This window comes from Tiliqua scincoides, chromosome 1, assembly GCF_035046505.1.
Source record: "Tiliqua scincoides isolate rTilSci1 chromosome 1, rTilSci1.hap2, whole genome shotgun sequence".
Taxonomy (NCBI): domain Eukaryota; kingdom Metazoa; phylum Chordata; class Lepidosauria; order Squamata; family Scincidae; genus Tiliqua; species Tiliqua scincoides.
Window position 1 is genome coordinate 229,225,397 of NC_089821.1, and position 18,991 is coordinate 229,244,387.

The following is an 18,991-nucleotide window of genomic DNA, read 5'->3' on the forward strand; positions in this document are numbered from 1 at the left end:
AATGCCGTTGTACAAATCTATGGTAAGGCCACACCTGGAGTATTGTGTCCAGTTCTGGTCGCCACATCTCAAAAAGGATATAGTGGAAATGGAAAAGGTGCAAACGAGAGTGACTAAGATGATTATTGGGCTGGGGTACCTTCCTTATGAGGAAAGCCTACGGCGTTTGGGCCTCTTCAGCCTAGAAAAGAGGCGCATGAGAAGGGACATGATTGAGACATACAAAATTATGCAGGGGATGGACAGAGTGGATAGAGAGATGCTCTTTACACTCTCACATAACACCAGAACCAGGGGACATCCACTAAAATTGGGTGTTGGGAGAGTTAGAACAGACAAAAGAAAATATTTCTTTACTCAGCGCGTGGTTGGTCTGTGGAACTCCTTGCCACAGGATGTGATGATGGCATCTGGCCTGGACGCCTTTAAAAGGGGACTGGATAAGTTTCTGGAGGAAAAATCCATTACGGGTTACAAGCCATAATGTGTATGCGCAACCTCCAGATTTTAGAAATCGGCTATGTCAGAATGCCAGATGCAAGGGAGGGCACCAGGATGAGGTGTCTTGTTATCTGGTGTGCTCCCTGGGGCATTTGGTGGGCCGCTGTGAGATACAGGAAGCTGGACTAGAAGGGCCTATGGCCTGATCCAGTGGGGCTGTTCTTATGTTCTTATGTTCACTACATGTTTAAGTGGTGCCTGAAGTGGTTCTCTATTTTCAGTCCCCTTCTTTTGAATGGTTTGCTTGTGGATTAGCATGCACGCCCTGCTGCCACTGTTGCTTCTCCTCTTGGTGTAAAAAAGCAGCTTGGCTGGCAAGAGGAGAGGAGAGCAGGGCAACTACCCTGGAGTGCCCTCCACCTCTTCCTCTGTGCCTCCACTTCCTCTGTTCCCAACATGCTCCATCTGGCCTGCTTGTTTGAAGATGTGGCCAGAAGGAAACAAGCAGGAGGTGCCGGTAGTAAAGGTAAGTGGGAGAGCACTCTGCTACATCACAACAATCCTGTTTTCACCTGTCTCTCATCCAAGGGGAGAAATCACAATGGGATTGCCAATGTGTACACAGTGAAGCACCAGAGTAGCACTTGTTTGCTGGGCCAAAGGAAGAGGTTGGGTTGCTGGAGCACAGGGTAAAGTGGCTGGGTAGCTGTGGATGGAGAGGGACAGCCGGTGGATGAGGGGAGAGGGCTTCCCACATCAGTGTGCTGCCTCCTTCAGCCCATTGCTTGAAGCCGCCACTTCAGTCCACCTCATGACTGGGCCGGCCCTGCTATAAGTCAACTCCTGTCCTGCAACTATAATTCTTTCTCATTCTCTTGAAGCAAGGCCATCTTGGTGGTTGCTGCTTCTTTCCAGCTGGACCCTTGCAAAGGCTAACAGAGACCCCATTGCAAGTGCAGTGCAGACCTACTTGGGTTTACAAAGGCTTTTCCTCCAGCCTACCATTGTAGGCCTTTCTCTTTTACAAAATAATCATGCTGCACAAGAAGAAGCCAGAGCAGAATGAATTGTTAATGAAATTGCACCCCGGTGTTTGTGCAGACGAAAGACAACGACATGGTATCATTTGCAGACCGTACCTGCTTCACTGCAATGAGATGCACAGCCACAGACAGATCTGCTAGATATTTTCAAGGAGGTCTCCTACTGAGCTTTCATGATTCTGTTGCCATGGGAATATTCACTGGCTGCACAAGGGTTTGGAGAGCGCCCAGGTTCAGGGGAGGAAAATACTGTACTGTGATGCACAGTCAGAGTTCCAGTCGCAAACAAGCCAATGCTGGGAGGGGAAAACCCCAGAAAAGATGTGTGTATTCTCTCGATTCTGGCTCTGGGTGTATTAGACCTGCTTTTTCAGTCATGCCTCTCTGGTATTATACCCTAAATCTGGCAAAACAGTTCATATATACTGCCGAAGAGGGTGGAATTGCTCCTTCAGACATTGCAGCCGCAGTTAGAGGGGAAAATGAATGTGAAGCCATTTCAGTTGCCTTCTTGAAGTGCTGGGAGTTCAAAATCATAGATAAGCATTAGAGGCCTGCTGCATCCTCTGTATTTTGTGCAAAAAAATGAGTTAACGTTATTTTGAGTGACAGATTTCTTACTGGCAGTCTACAAATAGCATATAAATACTGTGGGCCATCTTTATTTGTGGGTTTGGCATCTGTGAATTTGAATATCCAGGGATACCCATGCAGCTGGAGGGCCTCAGAACACCTCCCAGATGCAACTGGAAGCTCCAGTCACATCTCGGAGATGTTCAGAGGCTCAGGGAGGCAGTGCACAGGAAGCTTCTGAAGAGACCACATGCAACCTCCAGAAGGCCAAGTACCCCTCTCCAGGTAAGTAATTGCTACACCACTCAGCCCTCCTGCGGATTTCCTTATCTGTGGAATTTGGTATCTATGAGGTGTCCTGAAATGGATCCCTCATGGATATCAAGTGCCCATTCTATGCACTACTACTCATAGCATCTTCTCATGGAAGTTAAATATTGCAGTGAGATACTTTTGGCTTTCCATTTCTTTTATCAGTAAATATTTTGTTGCACTTTGCCTGGCTAGGAGCTGGTTCACAGAAACCAAGAGTCCCTAGCTACAAGTCTTACAAGTGTCTGCAGCCAGCGACAAAGAGCCAGGCAGCAATTCACATGGAAGTACCATTTGTACAGAGTAGCATCTCTGCAGAGATGCAGGGAAGGAACATCACTATAGGTTTTGCAGGCACCACAATGCACTGTGTAAGCGACCCTTCCCCCTCCCCCCTGAAGCCATTCCAGGTGGTGAGAGCAACTTGGAGTCCTCTCCTCAAATTGAGTGTTGGGAGAGTTAGAACAGACAAAAGAAAATATTTCTTTACTCAGCGTGTGGCTGGTCTGTGGAACTCCTTGCCACAGGATGTGGTAACGGCATCTGGCCTGGACACCTTTAAAGGGGGATTGGACAAGTTTCTGGAGGAAAAATCCATTATGGGTTACAAGCCATGATGTGCACGTACAACCTCCTGATTATAGAAATGGGCTATGTCAGAATGCCAGATGCAAGGGAGGGCACCAGAATGAGGTCTCTTGTTACCTGGTGTGCTCCCTGGGGCATTTGGTGGGCTACTGTGAGATACAGGAAACTGGACTAGATGGCCTATGGCCTGATCCAGTGGGGCTGTTCTTATGTTCCTCCACATTGCTCTCACTGTCCAGAATGGTTTTGGAGGCAAGGTGGAGAGGCTGCTTACACGGCACATTGAGGTGCATGCAAAGCTTACCATTTTGCCCCCCCCCGGTATGCCACTGAGATGCTATATGGCCAACTTCCATGATCTGCACAACCATAAAGCCTGCTTCAAGCCACTGCTGCCTGCAAATTGCAGGATCCACATAGGCCCTCTCTGCATGGAAGCAGCAGTTCACACAGATGACACCTCTGCATGGATGCTGCCTGGCCATAAGCCCTGAGCAAAACAGCTTGAAGCAACAGCACTTTATGGAGGTGTGAAATTCCCTATTCATCTAATGGACAGTCCACTTTAATATGTAATTATGGACATTTAGCTGTCAGCACTAATATCTAACTATAAGGTACTGGGGACTCTGGCTGCAGAGCTCAGGTATCTTATTCCTGCATCATCAGATCAGCTTCCATACACAGGGAACTCCTATCCTGAGCTCTGCTGGACTACAGCACCCACCATATAATAGACAGAGACTGGAGAGACTGGCACTGCTGCTACAGCTCAGGTGAACAGAGGAACTGACAAGGGTCTGACTGGGTCTATAGAACATTTTCTAGGCCCAGGTTCTTCTGACAGAGCAATCATTCAAATAGCCACACAGACTCCCTTGCCTTGTCTTGCTGTTCTGTTTGCCTGGTCCAATGTAGTCAACCCACCTTAAGACTCATCTTAGGCCCTCTTGCCTCTGGTTCTTTGAACCTTTGTCTGCTTAACAGCCTGGCCACTGACCCACATCTGATCCTACTGGCCATCTGGTGTTAAGAGTTTTGAGATGCCATCTAGATAGGTACCAATAAAAGGATAAGGTAGAATAGGTATAATGTAACATTTATTGAATGATGTAGTTTTTACTTATTTATTTTAAAGATTCTGAGCCATGCACAGTAATGGCTCTTCCTCAGGCTTATGTGATCACAGTTGATAGAAACATAAACAAAAATCTGTGTTTTAATGGAGGGCTGTCATCCTATCTATTTTTACGCAAGTTTTGTTTATGTAAGAACCTTGTTTTGTTTGTTTTATGCCCTGATCATATATGTGCAATGAGAAATCTCTTTGTGGTTCAAAGGTTTATAAGAAACTGTACATTAGAGCTGGCCTAGTGACAATATTACCCTGATTTAGCTGTTTGTTTATTTATTCACTAGAATAGTAAAATGGCAGGCAGGAAAAAAGACTCAAATCCCCACTTCCTCACCAGTTCTCCATGCCTTCAAGTAAGCTTTTCATGCAAACAGAAGTCCATTCAGCTACCATTACACGTTTACAAGTAAAATGAAGTTTGGTCCTAACACTTAATGGAATGGCATTTTCCTTCTTACCCATGTATGCATTTGAAGCCCCTCTGGAGCTTTGAATCACAGCCAGGTACATAAGCAAGATCTGCAAAAAGTGGTACAGTATTTGTACAGATGCTGGAAGACTCCATCCAGTAGCATACGGGGGGGGGGCAAAATGCTGCTTACTGCAACTGTCACAACGTGCTGTGTAAGTGGCCCCTCCCACTCACCATCCATTCCAGCATCTCGGAGCCATCCAGCAATGTCGGAGCCATTCCAGGCAGTGACATCTATGCTCAGGCACTCACCAAACAAAACAGCATCTCCTGTGCATTGCCATCGCTGCCTGGAAGGGCTCCGACATCAAGTGGTAGGAGCCGCTTACAGAGTGCATTGTGGCACCTGCAGTACTTACTGTTTTGCCCCCCCTCTAGCTATGCTACTGACTCCAGTGCACCCACCACAGCTGTCAGCTTTTCTCCATCATGTCCAACGCGTAGTGACGACCTCCGGGTAAACAGAACCTCCATTGACCCTGTAATATTCTAAATGTTATAAGATCTGCCTAAATTCAATACATATGCAATTAAAAGGTAAGATAACGACTATAAAGATTGTTTCATATGTTTTCACATTTGAACCAGTGAAAAACATCTTTTCTCCTAAAACTGTGACAAAATGAAGCATTGCTGTAGGAATTTCAGAATGTGAACTTCAGAGTACCTCCTCCAAACCATTCACTGTTGATCCATCAAAGAAAAACATTCTTCATGTAACATCTGGATCCTGTAATAATACATGCATTTGTTATTAATTCAAAAAGCAGGAAAGTTCAGTTTATGCCATTTCAAGATACAACCATAATCTCAGCTCCGTCTCTGTTTTAGCTCATTACAGCTGAGAGGAAGGCCTTCTCCCAGTTTCAGCTGTACACGCCTTTATTTAGTTTAGGTTTTTGCTCTGCTAGTTTGGGTCAGATTTGCTTTTTAAAAATCTTTGTTTTTGTTTTGTTTAGCTGATTTTTGAGATGTTGGATTTATATTTGTAATTGCAATGTATTCTAGAATCCAACAAAGCAGATGAATACAGTTTTGACAGTATTGTAAATATCCTGAAACTAGTCTTGTGGTTGCAGAGGTCCACGTTCTAGTTTGTTTCTAATCAAATGAAAATGCAACTGTTTGGCTTAAAATCAGAAGCAAGTTTAGTCGTTTGTGTGGCTTATTTGCTTAGGGGTGTGATGAGGGATGGTTTCGGGCTGGAAGGGCCCTGGGCAAAGTGCCCTTGGTGAGCCTGGAAGACATGTTGGACTTACACTAGAGAGACTGCAGTTCAAATCCTAGGTCAGTGTGATTTTGATGGACCTGAACAAACTGCTACTTTACAGCGTCAGTTCTCCTTTTGTAAAATGGGAATACAAATACTGTAGTCTTGTAAAAAAAAAAAAAGCTAGTGGTTATAAAATGTTGGTGTAGAGCAGGGATCGGCAACCTGCGTTTCTAGAGCCGCATGCAGCTCTTTCAGCTGTCTGCTGCGGCTCCTCCAGGTGAAAGTGGCAAAGAGTGTGACAGGAGGCACCTGTGTTGGGAGGGCAGGCTGCTTCCCTCCACCCCCTGAACTCACTGCCCTCCTCTCCCTTCACTCCCACCTGCCCCACATTGGTTTCCCTTTTCAATTTTGCCCGCTCTGCAGGCTTAAGGTCTGTTTTTCCCTTCCCCAACTCTCCAGCAAGCTCAGCCAATCAGCATCCAGCAGGCTCCTGGCTTTTTCTGTTGGAATGGCTCAGGGCCCTTCACTGGCTGACCACCAGCCAATCCTGAGCCGCCTTCCTCCTCAGCCATTGCAAGGCCTTGCAGCTGGACTTTCCCTGAGCAGGTCCCCACTCAGTGCAAGGAGAGGCTTTTCCTCCACAGTAGAGGAGACATCCTGTGTGTCTACTCAGCAGTAAGCCCCATTACAGTGGATGAAGCTTGCTCCCAGGAAAGGGTGCCTGGGATTGCAGCCGTGGAGCCTGCTCCTATGCATGTCTACTCAGTTGTAAGCCCCATTATATCGGATGAAGCTTACTCCCAGGAAAGGGTGTCTGGGATGGCAGCCTTGGCACCTGCTCAAGGTCAAGTGCAAGGACGGGTGAGTGGGAGCATGCGCAGGTCTGTTCCAGAGTAAGCCCTGATGTAGTCCCTGGGCTACTCCCAGGAAGGTGTGGAGGGCTATATCCTCAGCCTCCTCCTATGCAGGTCTGCTCACAAGTAGTCAGTTAGGCTTCCTCCCAGAAAAGTGTGGAGAGGACTGCAGCCTCAGAGCTCAAACCAACTTGTCTGCTCAGAAGTCCCATTGTAGCCAATGGGGCTTACTCCCAGGATAGTGTGGAGAAGGTTACAGCCTGAGTGAAGGCAGGCAGGCAGGGCAGAAGCTGGCCTGTGGCTGCCCCCCCTTCTCTTCCCCACCTCTGGAGTCTGTGTCCTTTTTTCCTTCCAGCAGGGTGCCTCTGGAAGGTGGAGGGAGTTCTTTAGTATCCATGTAAGATAAGCAGATGTCATAACCGCCATATGTATTGGAATCCTGGAAGATCTGGTGAGGAGGTAGATGTGTTGTCAGCAGTGGCCCCTTTAAGGGTAAGGCCTGGGCATCCAGCAGAGTGTGCTGCACAGCTGCAGCCACTTGAAGGCAATAGGGCCCTCAGGGATATAAGGACCACCTGAGGAAGGGGGTGTGGGTTGTAGAAGGAGTGCAGGTTGGAGAGGAGACTGACTGGGCTTATTGACTTTGACTTGGATACTCTGACTGATTTGACTTACTTACTTTGGAATCTGATCTTGGACTATGACTTGGCTTATTGACTTTGGACTCTGTCCTGGATGCTCTGACTGACTTTGTGACTAATGGACTGCTGGAGACACTGGAGTTTGGTGTGTGGCTGCTGTGCCCAAGACCTGCTGAGGACCCAGGGTCTGCTGTAGTGGTGGGAGGCTGCTGGCAAGAGAGAGGACCTCTGCAGGTTGAACAGGTGAGCTACCCTGGAGGTGGGGTCCAGCAGGACTGCAGGGCAGAACCAGGGTCATTTGTTGGGGGAAAGAAGGGGAGCTAATTTGCTTAAAGTGGGCCTAATTCTCCAGGCAGAGAATAGCCTTGGAATCAGGCAAAACACCATAGAGACCAGGTGTCTGAAAACATAGGACAAGCATAAAGGTGAAAAAAAAACGATATATGCAGTATTATCTTCATTTTAGATGTCAAAAGGGTTTTGTGGCTCCTTGAGTGTTTAAGGTTGCCGACCCCTGGTGTAGAGAGACTGCTACTTGCGTGTTCCTGCAGCTGTCACTGCTGAGTTGCATGTTGCTGCATGCACCTGCTGCTCACCAGGGCTCACCAATGTAGGAGGTATTTCTTAGACCATGAAACTGAATGAGTGTAGCAAACATAATTATTACATATGTAGCTCTGAGTGTATTTAGATTCTGTACCAGAGCTCATTCCAAGGCTTACAACCAAAGAAGAAACCTAGCAAAACATTCATCTTGTTTTGTCAGCAAGGGGTTCTGGGAAATGAATTCTGGTATAGGAAGTCTTTGCTCTGTAATCTTTCCAGTAGCCTCCTGGGTTCTAACCAGGCAAGAAGGTTTTCTTCAGATTTTTTTAGCCCAGTTTTCAACTCTTTTGCAGACTGTGATCCAACTTCAAAAACAAGATTCAAAAACCAACAGTATCTTTTAGATAATGCTGGTGATGACATCACAAAAATGGTGTTTGGCTTTGCTACCCACCATGTCACCCAAATCCATTATGAACTTTTGGAGAAAAAAATCAGGGGACAATTTTTGTTTTGGATGATGGAAAATTATATCAGCATGCAGCTTCATATCTCTGTGTGTTGGGAGAGGGCTCGTTATATTTCGATTTTTAATTTTCATTTGATTTTGATTAGCTGTTTTTATTTGAATCTGGTGGTCTATAGTCAAGGCAGCTGACTCCAGCAGTGTTTATAAAAACACAGGGACAACTGTTCCTTAGGAGGGACACCACTGCCCAAGTCATCATTTACTGCAGAGAGAGTTCATCACAGTTGTGTCCCCAGTGGAAGAAACTGAGAACTCTCTCTGGTGGTATTTCACTTCAATCAGTGAAATCGTCGGATTATGTCTGTGAAGCTGTTCACAGGCTTGAAGTCAGTTTGGGTCTGCATTCCTGTTTAACTTTCCAAGGTTAAAAATGAGTCCAACTCATCTCTCTAGGCTGAGCATTGTCTTCAGTGCCAAAGGGCATAACAATATGAGTAACAGTGAGGTGTTTGGTTCTCACCAGTTCCTCCAAGCATTCCTCTAGCCTTCTTGAGAACAAGCAGTCTGTCACAACCCCACAGTCCTTCTGGCCAAGCCGGCCAAACAACCAAAGCTGGCTCTTTGTATGTTTTCTTTCAGCAGGTCCAGTTTCAGCCTCTTCCTTTTCTGAAGGTGAAACAAGCAAGCAAACTCAAACATCTCACAGTATACCTAAAAACGGAAAGCTAGAAAGCGTGTGGAGCAAGTCTTCTGTGGCCCACCCCTAGTTTTGACGTTCTGCATTTTCATCATTGCCTAAAATAGCCTCATCACAGTGTACACCTTGAATAACTATTTTGCATCAGAGGGAAGTGACTGGTTTTTGTGCACAATGCCAATGGCTCCCCAAAGAGGGGCTTTTCCTTCCAACCCAGCAGTGTATCTGGGCAGTAAGGAAGGTAGTAGAAACCTTATATGGACTCATATTCTGGGACCTGTGCCTCTTAGCCTCAAAGGCCACATTTGAGCCTGTTGGACTTGTTTTTACACAGAGCACCCTTTCCTACAAATTCCAACAAGGACAAGTCTCTCTGAGAAGAAAATAGTCCTCCATTACTGACTGTCCCTTGCAATAAGCAGCTGCAGGAGAGTGTTGGGCATGGTAATCTAGGGCATGCTCTCAATTCACATGGAGCAAGATGTCCTGTCTTCCAAGAGGGGGTCTTCCAGGCCAGGCCAGGCCAGGCCAGGCTCACAGTACCCTGGAGAGCTCCGAGTGAGTAAATTGCTCCAAAGATGGCCCCAGAAGGGGTGAGGTCTTAAATAACTTCAGATCCTAATGACACCTCCCAGATGCTGCCTCCTGGTATGGAGAGCAAAAAGATTTGAAGGGGCAACCCTCTGGCCTGGAATCTTGTACATTCGTCTTAGGCCATCACATTCCTCTTGGGTCATTACCAAACCCTGATGTGAGTTTGAGGTTCTGGGCATTGGTGGGTCTGCTTCCTCAAAATGCTCAGACTCCATTCAGTGGGAGCTGGCTCCAGGAGCTCCACTTCTGCAGTTTCTAGTACCAGGCTCTCCAACTCTGGGGTCTCCCAGTAGGCCCAGGTTCCAGCATGGTGTCATGACCTGATACAGATCCTTCTGAATGGACGGCTTCCCTTCTGCTTCCCTTCTGCTCAGGGCAGGGCTCATGACACAATGGGCCCAGTATTCCTCATGAACTGGATTTTTCCCCTAAAAGACTAACCAGAATCCCCTGTCAATGGGATGCGATGGCTAATGCGCACATGTTCCTTGGTAGAGAAGATAATTTGGAGATTGAGACAAGTTCCATGAAGCTGGCAAGTTTAGAAACCACTGTAATAAGGGAATAGCAATCATCCTCTGAGGTGTGGAGAATTTTTAAAGGAATTCACACCATAGAAAACGAGACAGTCACACTACAAATCACTATAGTACAACCTCCAATGTGGGTGCATTAGCAGTTTTAGTATATGCAGGAAGGCTTTAACCACCCTGGGTATAGGAACTTTACAGGAGAATCCTAATACTTAACAACAAGCATGAGCAGTAAGAACTTTGCAGCCTAAAGAGTTAAAGAAAAGCTATGCTTTAGGGTGAGAGGTTTGAACTCATAGATGGGTCATGAACAAAGGCAACATTCTTTTCATGGGTCCCCCTCCTTACGAAAGCATTTCGAAATCATTCTATTAAACTTTGCCATGCAAAACTTGTAGGACTTTTTTAAAGTTACTTTCATTGCATGTTAACCTTTTGCTTGCCAAAACAGTGTTTATATTTTCCTTGGCACCTTCCGTTTACTGAGGACAGCATTTGTTCCTATGTTCTAAAACACTTTTTCTTAATCTCATTACAAAGAGTCAGTCTCTTTAATATTTTCCAGGGCTCCCTATTGCTGAGCTATTTCCTCTTGGAACCATTTCCTTTTTAGTGCATTGGGGGAATTACTGGGCCCAATTAGGGTCTCATTTATGTCTCTGTGAATCTGGAATAAATCTAGCAGGCTTTGTGAAGCTGATCCAGAATTATACGATCCAAATCTGTCTCCTCAGGACTAATTTTGCTAAGAAGCAACTGCAGGAAAGCGGAGGTTGATACATGGGAACATTTTCACAAACTGATCTAGAACAATTTCCATGTAGGAAATGGCTTAAAAGCAGTGGGTTGTAGCCAACAAAAGTGGCTAAGGGCCCAGTCCTTCCCTTGCTGCCCAACCTTCTTGCTGAAAAGCAGTTCTCCTGAACTGCACAACCATACAGGATACAGTGGACTGCATTGACAGATGGCGGGAGGGGGATAGGATTGGGCTGTAAGTCTTATTGAAATGAGTGGGATTTAAATTTGTCACAACTAACTAGCCTCATTGATTTCAGTAGCGCTTAGTCAGCATGGCTAACTTTCTTTGGATGCAACCCAGGGTGTAGATTGTGATGTGTGATGATGATGACATACATGTGCATTATCACTGTCCTCAATTTTTTCTTGCACCTGTCCCAAATGTTTTTCATTGTCAAATGTAACAACACTGCACATTAAGATTGTCTCCCTTTCCGCTGCTTGTCTTCTAGTATGTATGGGATGACACATATATCTCATATGTCTATCCCATAGCTCCTTTCCCTGCTCCTTTTCTCAGACTGACACATATGAAAAATATTTGGCTGTTGCTCCATGGTGATGTTGCTGAAATCACCTCCCCAAAGCAAGTGATGATCCCTGTACCAGCCATAACACTTTGAACAACTACCAAGATCACCACCTCTATACTGAGAGCCTCTATGCCCTTCACAAACACCCCTAGGAATGTGGGAAGGAGGTATGCAGGAGGTTCAGGATGTGATCATGATAATCTGCCAGTAAAGAATTCAAGACATTATAGCTGAGTCTGAGATCACCGACCAAAGGGAGGAACTCAGAGCCATAGATTTTCCCCCAGTCACCAGAGCTGTCCACATCTGCTAGAGCAGGTAAAGCAGTTGTGGGAGGGAAGGGAACAAAACGGGATGGAGAGGGGATGTGATGTGATGGAGAGGTTGTGGGAGGGGTGCATTTGGCACTGAAGGTGTGCGCTGGATCCTACCTCCTTTCTCTCCTTGGACTTGAGCTACTGAAGTCACTAGTGCAGGTCTGAGGAGACCCATTGCAGGTCTGGAGTCTTACACAGGGATAAGTGGATTTAAATCCCCTTTCCCTGCTGAAGCCTTCTGATCTGCCCTGCCCCACTGGATACAGCGCACACATTTTTGGTGCAGCTGCACCAGCCAGAAGGGGGATAAAATTGGGATAAAAGAGAGTGTTGGCAGGTGTAGGTTGCTCTGGTGACAGTCCTGCTGACACCTCATGCAGCAATGCTCCTAAAATGGCTGCTGATGGAGCATGCCATTTTCAACAGCGGAAGCGCCTTCTGCTGTAGCAAAAGGCTCCATGTGCCAGCCCAATCCTCAGTAGGATTGGGTCGCTGGTTTGACTTTTAGACCAGCTGACCCTTGGCTATGGCAATACTCCTGGTCCTGTTTCATTCCAATCTGGGGTATGGTCCCCTCAAAACTGCAAGACCCTTGAGTGCCCTCTGCTGTTCAACAGGAACCCTTGAAGGACAGTCTCCGTTGCTAAGTATGCTTTCTGTGGGGTTGCAGGTGCTTTAAACAAGTTAAGGAAAAGTGCGCTTTAATTTCAGCTGCTGTTTAAAAAGCTCAGGTGGTGATGGGAAAAGTCAACGGGAAGACACAAATCAGGAGGAAAATAAATGCTATTTTCAGCTTTTTGAAAGGACATTGCTAACAAAGAAGAAAGTGTGGCACAGAATTGTGCTTGATGGAGCCCTTTTGAGACGAGATAAAGGTGTTTTTCTCTCCCTTGCTGTTGTGTGCATTCTCGCTCAGTCTTCGTCCAGCTGGGTTTAGAAATTGAGGTCTGGGCGTGCGATTGTGTATTTGTTCCACCAGACATTGGTGTGCTTTCTCCAAACAATGTGACTTTTATTTTAGCATGGTGGCAGCATAGCGGTTGCTTAAGGGGGAAATAGAATCAAGAGCATTAGGAAGTTAATAAAAGAAGTGAAGAGCAACTTTACTTCAGAGAGTGTGAAGAGGAAGATGACGTATGTAGTTTGCCTCACTTCATCTGATAGTGGGGCTTAAAGAAGAGACCAATTCAGTATACCAGATGTAGCCATGTAGGCCATTTGGGTAAGATGGCTTCACTCTTTCAGCATATTCCGTCCCTACAGCAGATGAAGTGAGGAAAACTACATCAATGAATAAGCACATAAGAAGAGCCCTGCTGGATCAGGCCAAAGGCCCATCTAGTCCAGCATCCTGTATCTCACAGTGGCCCACCAGATGCCTCAGGGAGACCTGCATCCTGGTGCCCTCCCTGGCATCTGGCATTCTGAGGTAGTATGGCATTCTTTCAGCTCATGCTGGTTCTTCTCTCTTCTCTGGCACATATTTGTTGCTCTTCTGGCGCACAACCCAACAAGCAGACTTTAGGTGCAAGGGTTATGTCAGGGACTGTTGCCTTTTTGTCTCACAGCAGCACAGTGGAAGAACAGGGAGAAATCCAACAGGTATGGTATATCTCAGCATGGAGTACAGTGACTGGGAAACCTGAGGAATTTCTGCTTGTCACAAAGGTTTTAAAGACATGGGGCACAATCTAAACAGGTCTACTCAGAAGTCCTATTGTGTTCAATGGGACTTACTCCCAGGAAAGTGAGGTTAGGATTGCAGCCATGGTGTATCTGTCATGTAACAAGATGTTAATCCTATCCATGCCTATCTAACCCTATTCTACTTTCATTCATTCATTCATTCATTCATTCATATTTTCACATTTTTATACAATACTGGCCTTCCTCCAAGGAGCTCAGGGTGATGTGTTCTTCCCTCCTTTTGTCCTCACAACAACCCTGTGAGGTAGGTGAGACTGAGAGATAGTGACAGGCCCAAGGTCATACATGAATGGGGATTTGAACCAGGATCTTCCGGCTCTAAGTCCAACTCCCAAACTACTACACCATCCTGGCTCTTTTCAGATCATTTTTGTGGTACTCTGACTTCAGGGCATTTTTTTTTTTGTCTAACCTGTGAGCATGGCCTTAAGAGTTGTGCATGTGGTTTGTGGTGGTATGGTTCATAGCCACATGTCCTGATTTCCCAAGGGCATAGGATCCCCCCTTGCACATGCATAATTCCTCATCACGAAGGGCTGTCCCATTCATGTCCATGGAGGATAAAGTTCTGTGTGTCCCTTGGTGTGTGTGTTGCTTGCAGATTCCCCCCCCCCCCGGAAGCCACCTGTGGGCATAAGAATGGCATGTGCATTTCAGAAAGCACACACAGCTCTGGATCAGAACCTTCAAAGAAGTGAAGAATGTCTGGTGCAGGACAAATTGTCACTGAACCTGAGAATGAAGACAACAGACAGAACTATTCATAGTCGTGACTGTACAAAGAGGGTTTTTGTAGGGCTTGAAAATACCTGAGAGCAGACGAAGGAAGCAGTTCAAAGAGCTCCCTTTCAAAGGTCATTGGATGGTATCACTTTCTACTAGTTCATGATGTCCGTTCAGTGCCTGTTCAGCTGCATTTTTTTCTTAGCCTCGCAGAGGCTGTTCTTGCTGATTTGGGAGGTTTGCAGGTGGCGTTATCTGGGCTGCTTAGCCAGAGTCTGTGGGCCCATCTTGCCCTTCAGATATGTGGGAGTCAGGAGGAACTTCATATAATTATTCAAGGACAGAGGCTGGCCTGCTGCCCAGACCTAGAGGCATTTTGTTTCGTCTCAGAATGATAACACTCTGGCAAGATACAAAAATACATTTCAAGGTAACATTGACAATCCTTATTCCCAAAGCTCTGGCTGTCCAGAATGATAACGGTAAAGCCCTTGGAGGACTTTTTCTGTGCAGTGCTGACCAGAGCTTGGATTCATCTGAAACTTGACCCAAACAAAAACATTTCAAACAGTGAGGCAAGTCCCCATGCGCACTGGGCCAGGACAGGCACTTCTGATGTTTTTCCAAGAACCCAGCCATGGGCCAAATTTCTGCTATGTTAGGCCATGAAGAGAAGCAAGATATGAGAAGTGCCAGATTGGAAGGTTTAAAATATTGATAAAGTGTGACATCAACATTTCCCATTTGTTTGTTGTGTGTTGCCATTAATGAAGAGCACAGTAGCAAACCTCAGGAAGCCTTCATAGCAAAGGCTGGTTGTTGTGGGTTTTTTTTCTTGTGCGACAAACTGAATTCTATAAAACTGGTGATATATAATTCCACCATATGTTAATCAACAAACTGCCTTGAAGGCCTGATTTAGGTCATAAAATTGGCTAGAAAATGAAATGTCAATAAATAATAACATGGGAAACAATGCATCTCAACATCAGTCTCCTACTACTAACACATTTGTTTGGGAGTAAGTCCAGTTTATTTCAACTGAGCTTCTACATGTGTTTATGGCTGCAGCCTTTGCTACTTTAAAGTGAAAACATAAAGCAGTATATACAGCAGAACACATTACTGCCTTGATCTGAGATAGCAGCTGCCTTTACTAGAAGAGATGTTTTGCAAATCTGCATGCTATGAGATGCTGGAGAAGTATAGAATGTCAATAATAAGTAAGTTTGTGACTATACCCATAGCATCTGTGCAGCTTGACAGAGGGGGCTTCTACAAGTCTCATCCAATTTTACTCTCACATTTCACACTTATCTCTGTTACTACAAAAACTAGGAGTTCAGGAGAGGAGACTGTAGCTTAGGGCCAGACTGCATGTGATGATTAATGTGTGTGCTGGCCCTTTAAATGTTTTGTTGTTTCTTAAAAATACCTTGCATAGCTGAATGAGATCCAGAGTAAAATGGAGTGGCAGGGAGGGGGGTAATACTTTGCCCTTGCAGTGGTTCCGATCTAGATTGTGCAATTTACTGTAGTGAGGCAGCTTCCACTGAAAGCCAAAAGAAGCTTTTTTATTACTGTAAATAGTGGGGGGGGGGGGGGGGCACACAATACAGATTGGAACCATGGTCTAGGATCCAGTGTTGAGAAATCCCTACTGTTGCATTTGCACTCTGGATTGCATATCCCCATGCAAGCTGTTTTCAACAAAAACATACCATATCAAGGGCCAGCACGTGCATTAATCTGAACATGAAGTTTGGTCTGTAGTAGCAGAGCACAAAGCCAGTTTCACAGTTCAAGTCTATCCTCCTCCCTCCTCTCCCCCCCCCCCCACACACACACTGATGCAGCCATACCAAAAAGGTGCATGCTGTATCCAGCAGGGGAAGGGCAGATTGGGAGGCCTGGGATGGAAAGGAGAATTATTACACCTCTTGCTCAACACCAATGGGTCCCTCAGACCTGCATCAGCTCTTGAGCTGGCACAAGTCCAAGGAGAACAAAGGGGCAGGGAGCATCCGAACAGACAGAATAGGATAAGGATGCACCATTGCCACCAGATTCACCCCCTCCCACTGCCTCCCTCCCTCCCCCTCTTCCTCCCTCTCTCCACCCAGTTTTGTCCTCTCCCCGCCCACCCCATTCTCCACCACTACCATACCTGATCCAGCAGATGTGGCAGAGTTTAGCCACAGAGTTGTGGCACTGCTGTATATTGCAGTACCATGTGCAAAATGACTACTAGCAGAGCAATGAATTTCCCGTTCAAAGGATCTTAATATCAGGGCCCAGAAAGCAGCAGCCTTGTGGAGCTACTTCCCACTGTAGCAGGTAGTGTTGGGCTAGATGGACCAACGGGCTGATTATGTGAAAGGCGACTTCATATGTTCATGTGTGTGTGTGGTGGTGGGGGTGGGGAGTTAAATGACAGCTGGTTTTTCAGGATCCCAACAGGATGTAGAGGTTCATATACAAGTGGCTCATGTAGACTCCACAAGCTATCAGCAATTCTATTAAATTTAAAACACAACACACTCGTCTTCCATGTGTATCAAAAGAGGTTATATAAATTTTGAAATGTTGATTTCTAAAAGAAAGGAAAAGAAACCCCACTACTAGGCCTTTTGAATAGGGAGCCTGTTTGGGAACTTTGGAAAACAAAATATTAGCACTTAATTCATTCTTTGCCCTTCAAGAGGTTTTTTTTCTAAAACTTCTTAGTCCAATATTTTCTTTGCCAGTTTCACATGAGAAGTTTTGGACACACTTCAGTTCAGACTGAGAGAACACGGCGACTGGTTAAACCTTTCAGCTTGGTTGTTTCTGAATTTGGCCACAGAACAAAAGTCATGAAAAAAGGTTGAGTTCTGTGTGCTCACAGATGGTGAGGAACCAAGGATGGCACCAGAGTGGCACTTATCCTCATGTACCCTTTGAGTGTACCTCCTGTATCTGAATATGCTAGACTTGAAATCCTGTTGCCTGCCATCTTGTCTTGTGTACTGACTGGAGGTGCCATACAGAGAAAAAAGGGACTGACTGCAGTTTACAGGAGTCATGATTATAACCAACAATACATTTAATTAATGCATGGCCTGGGTCCCAAGAGTTCTTTGGCACCTAAAAATAACATTTTTATTTACAACAGTGGAGACAGCAGAGCCCTAAGAGACAGATACCAGAGCTTCAGCTGAAGGGTGGAAGGATAAGGAACTGTTCATGATGATGATCCTGTCTGTGTTCTAGAACAGTGTTTCTCAAACTGGTGGGTCGGGACCCACTAGGCGGGTCACAAGACCATTTCAGGTGGGTCCCCATTCATTTCAATATTTTATTTTTAATATATTAAACTTGGTGCTACCCTAGTATGTGACTGCATTTGGGGAAATGTGACAGACCTGTACTTTTAACAAGCTATTATGTATATTCTTTTAGCAATGATAGAAAATTGGAATTTACTCCTGGTAAGTGTGGGTAGGACGGCAGCTTCAGATTGTTCAAAATTTTCCTGCTTGATGATGTCGCTTTCAGTCATGACATCACACTCAGTGGGTCCTGACAGATTCTCCTTCTAAAAAGTGGGTCCTGGTACTAAATGTGTGAGAGCCACTGTTCTAGAAACTTTCTAAAGGTAAAAGAAAGACACTTAGAGCACAATCCTAACCCCTTATGTCAGTGCTTTCCAGCACTGGCATAGTGGTGCCAATGAGACGTGCTGCATCCTGCAGTTGAGTGGCACTCACAGAGGCCTCCTCAAAGTAAAGGAATGTTTGTTCCCTTACCTCAGAGCTGCATTTCCCTTTTGTCAGTGCTGGAAAGCACTGACATGAGGGGTTAGGATTGCGCTCTTAAGATGATTGCTTGGCCAGTGCCAGAAGTCAAGTGGAGTCAAATAAATAGCTGCCAGAGTGCTGATCTCAAATGGGCTTTGCATGCTGAGATCCAGCACCAACATCTTGCAACTCGCTCAGTACAGAGCCCAGCCAGGTCATAAGTGGTGCTCTCTCCAATCTTGCGAGGTCCTGTGTGAAGGGAGTGTGCTTCCCAGGATTCTGGAGTATTTTCTAGCAAAGGCCCCATACAGTGACAGCAACTCTCACCCCTGCCAAGAAGCCACATGGTCCTAGCAAGGCTGACAAGAAACTGATCAGGTGAAACTAGATTCTGGAACTGACAGAAGAAGTGGTGACTTAAACTCCAGCCAAATATAAATCAGTCATTTTAAAGTGAATTTCAGATTTTCACTTAAACATATGTGAAAAGGAGGCAAAATAGTCAAAAGCAAAACTTTTTCCAAAGTGTTAGTTCTAAAAATCAGGGCTATAATTTAAGAGTTGGTTTAGTAGACGTACGTTAGTAGCATTTCTCAAACTGTGGGTTGGGACCAGATTTTTGGTGGGTTCCATTGAGCCTCCAATGAAAACATGGCTGATGGAAAGATCAGTTAAGGAATTGCATCAGGCCCTGAGGCTATTCAAAAATCAGCTGCTAACTGCCCGGCAAAGAGCTAAGTTCCTGCAGTTTGCAAGCTTCTGAAAATATAGGAGATAAATGTTTGAGCATCTGTTTTCTGGTGTGTGCTTTTCCAAGTCCGTCAATGACGGGTAGTGGCAACAGGTGAACTGGATCACATAACTAAACGCCTCAAGCCTGATTACAAGAAATGGATTGAGGTTTTTGCAAACAAACAAACAAACAAAATATTATTTGTAAATAAATAAAACATTTCTTTCTAAATCACCTTTTTTTGAAAAGTCTCGTAAAGCTATGTGGGTCCCGATAGAGTTTCATTTTAA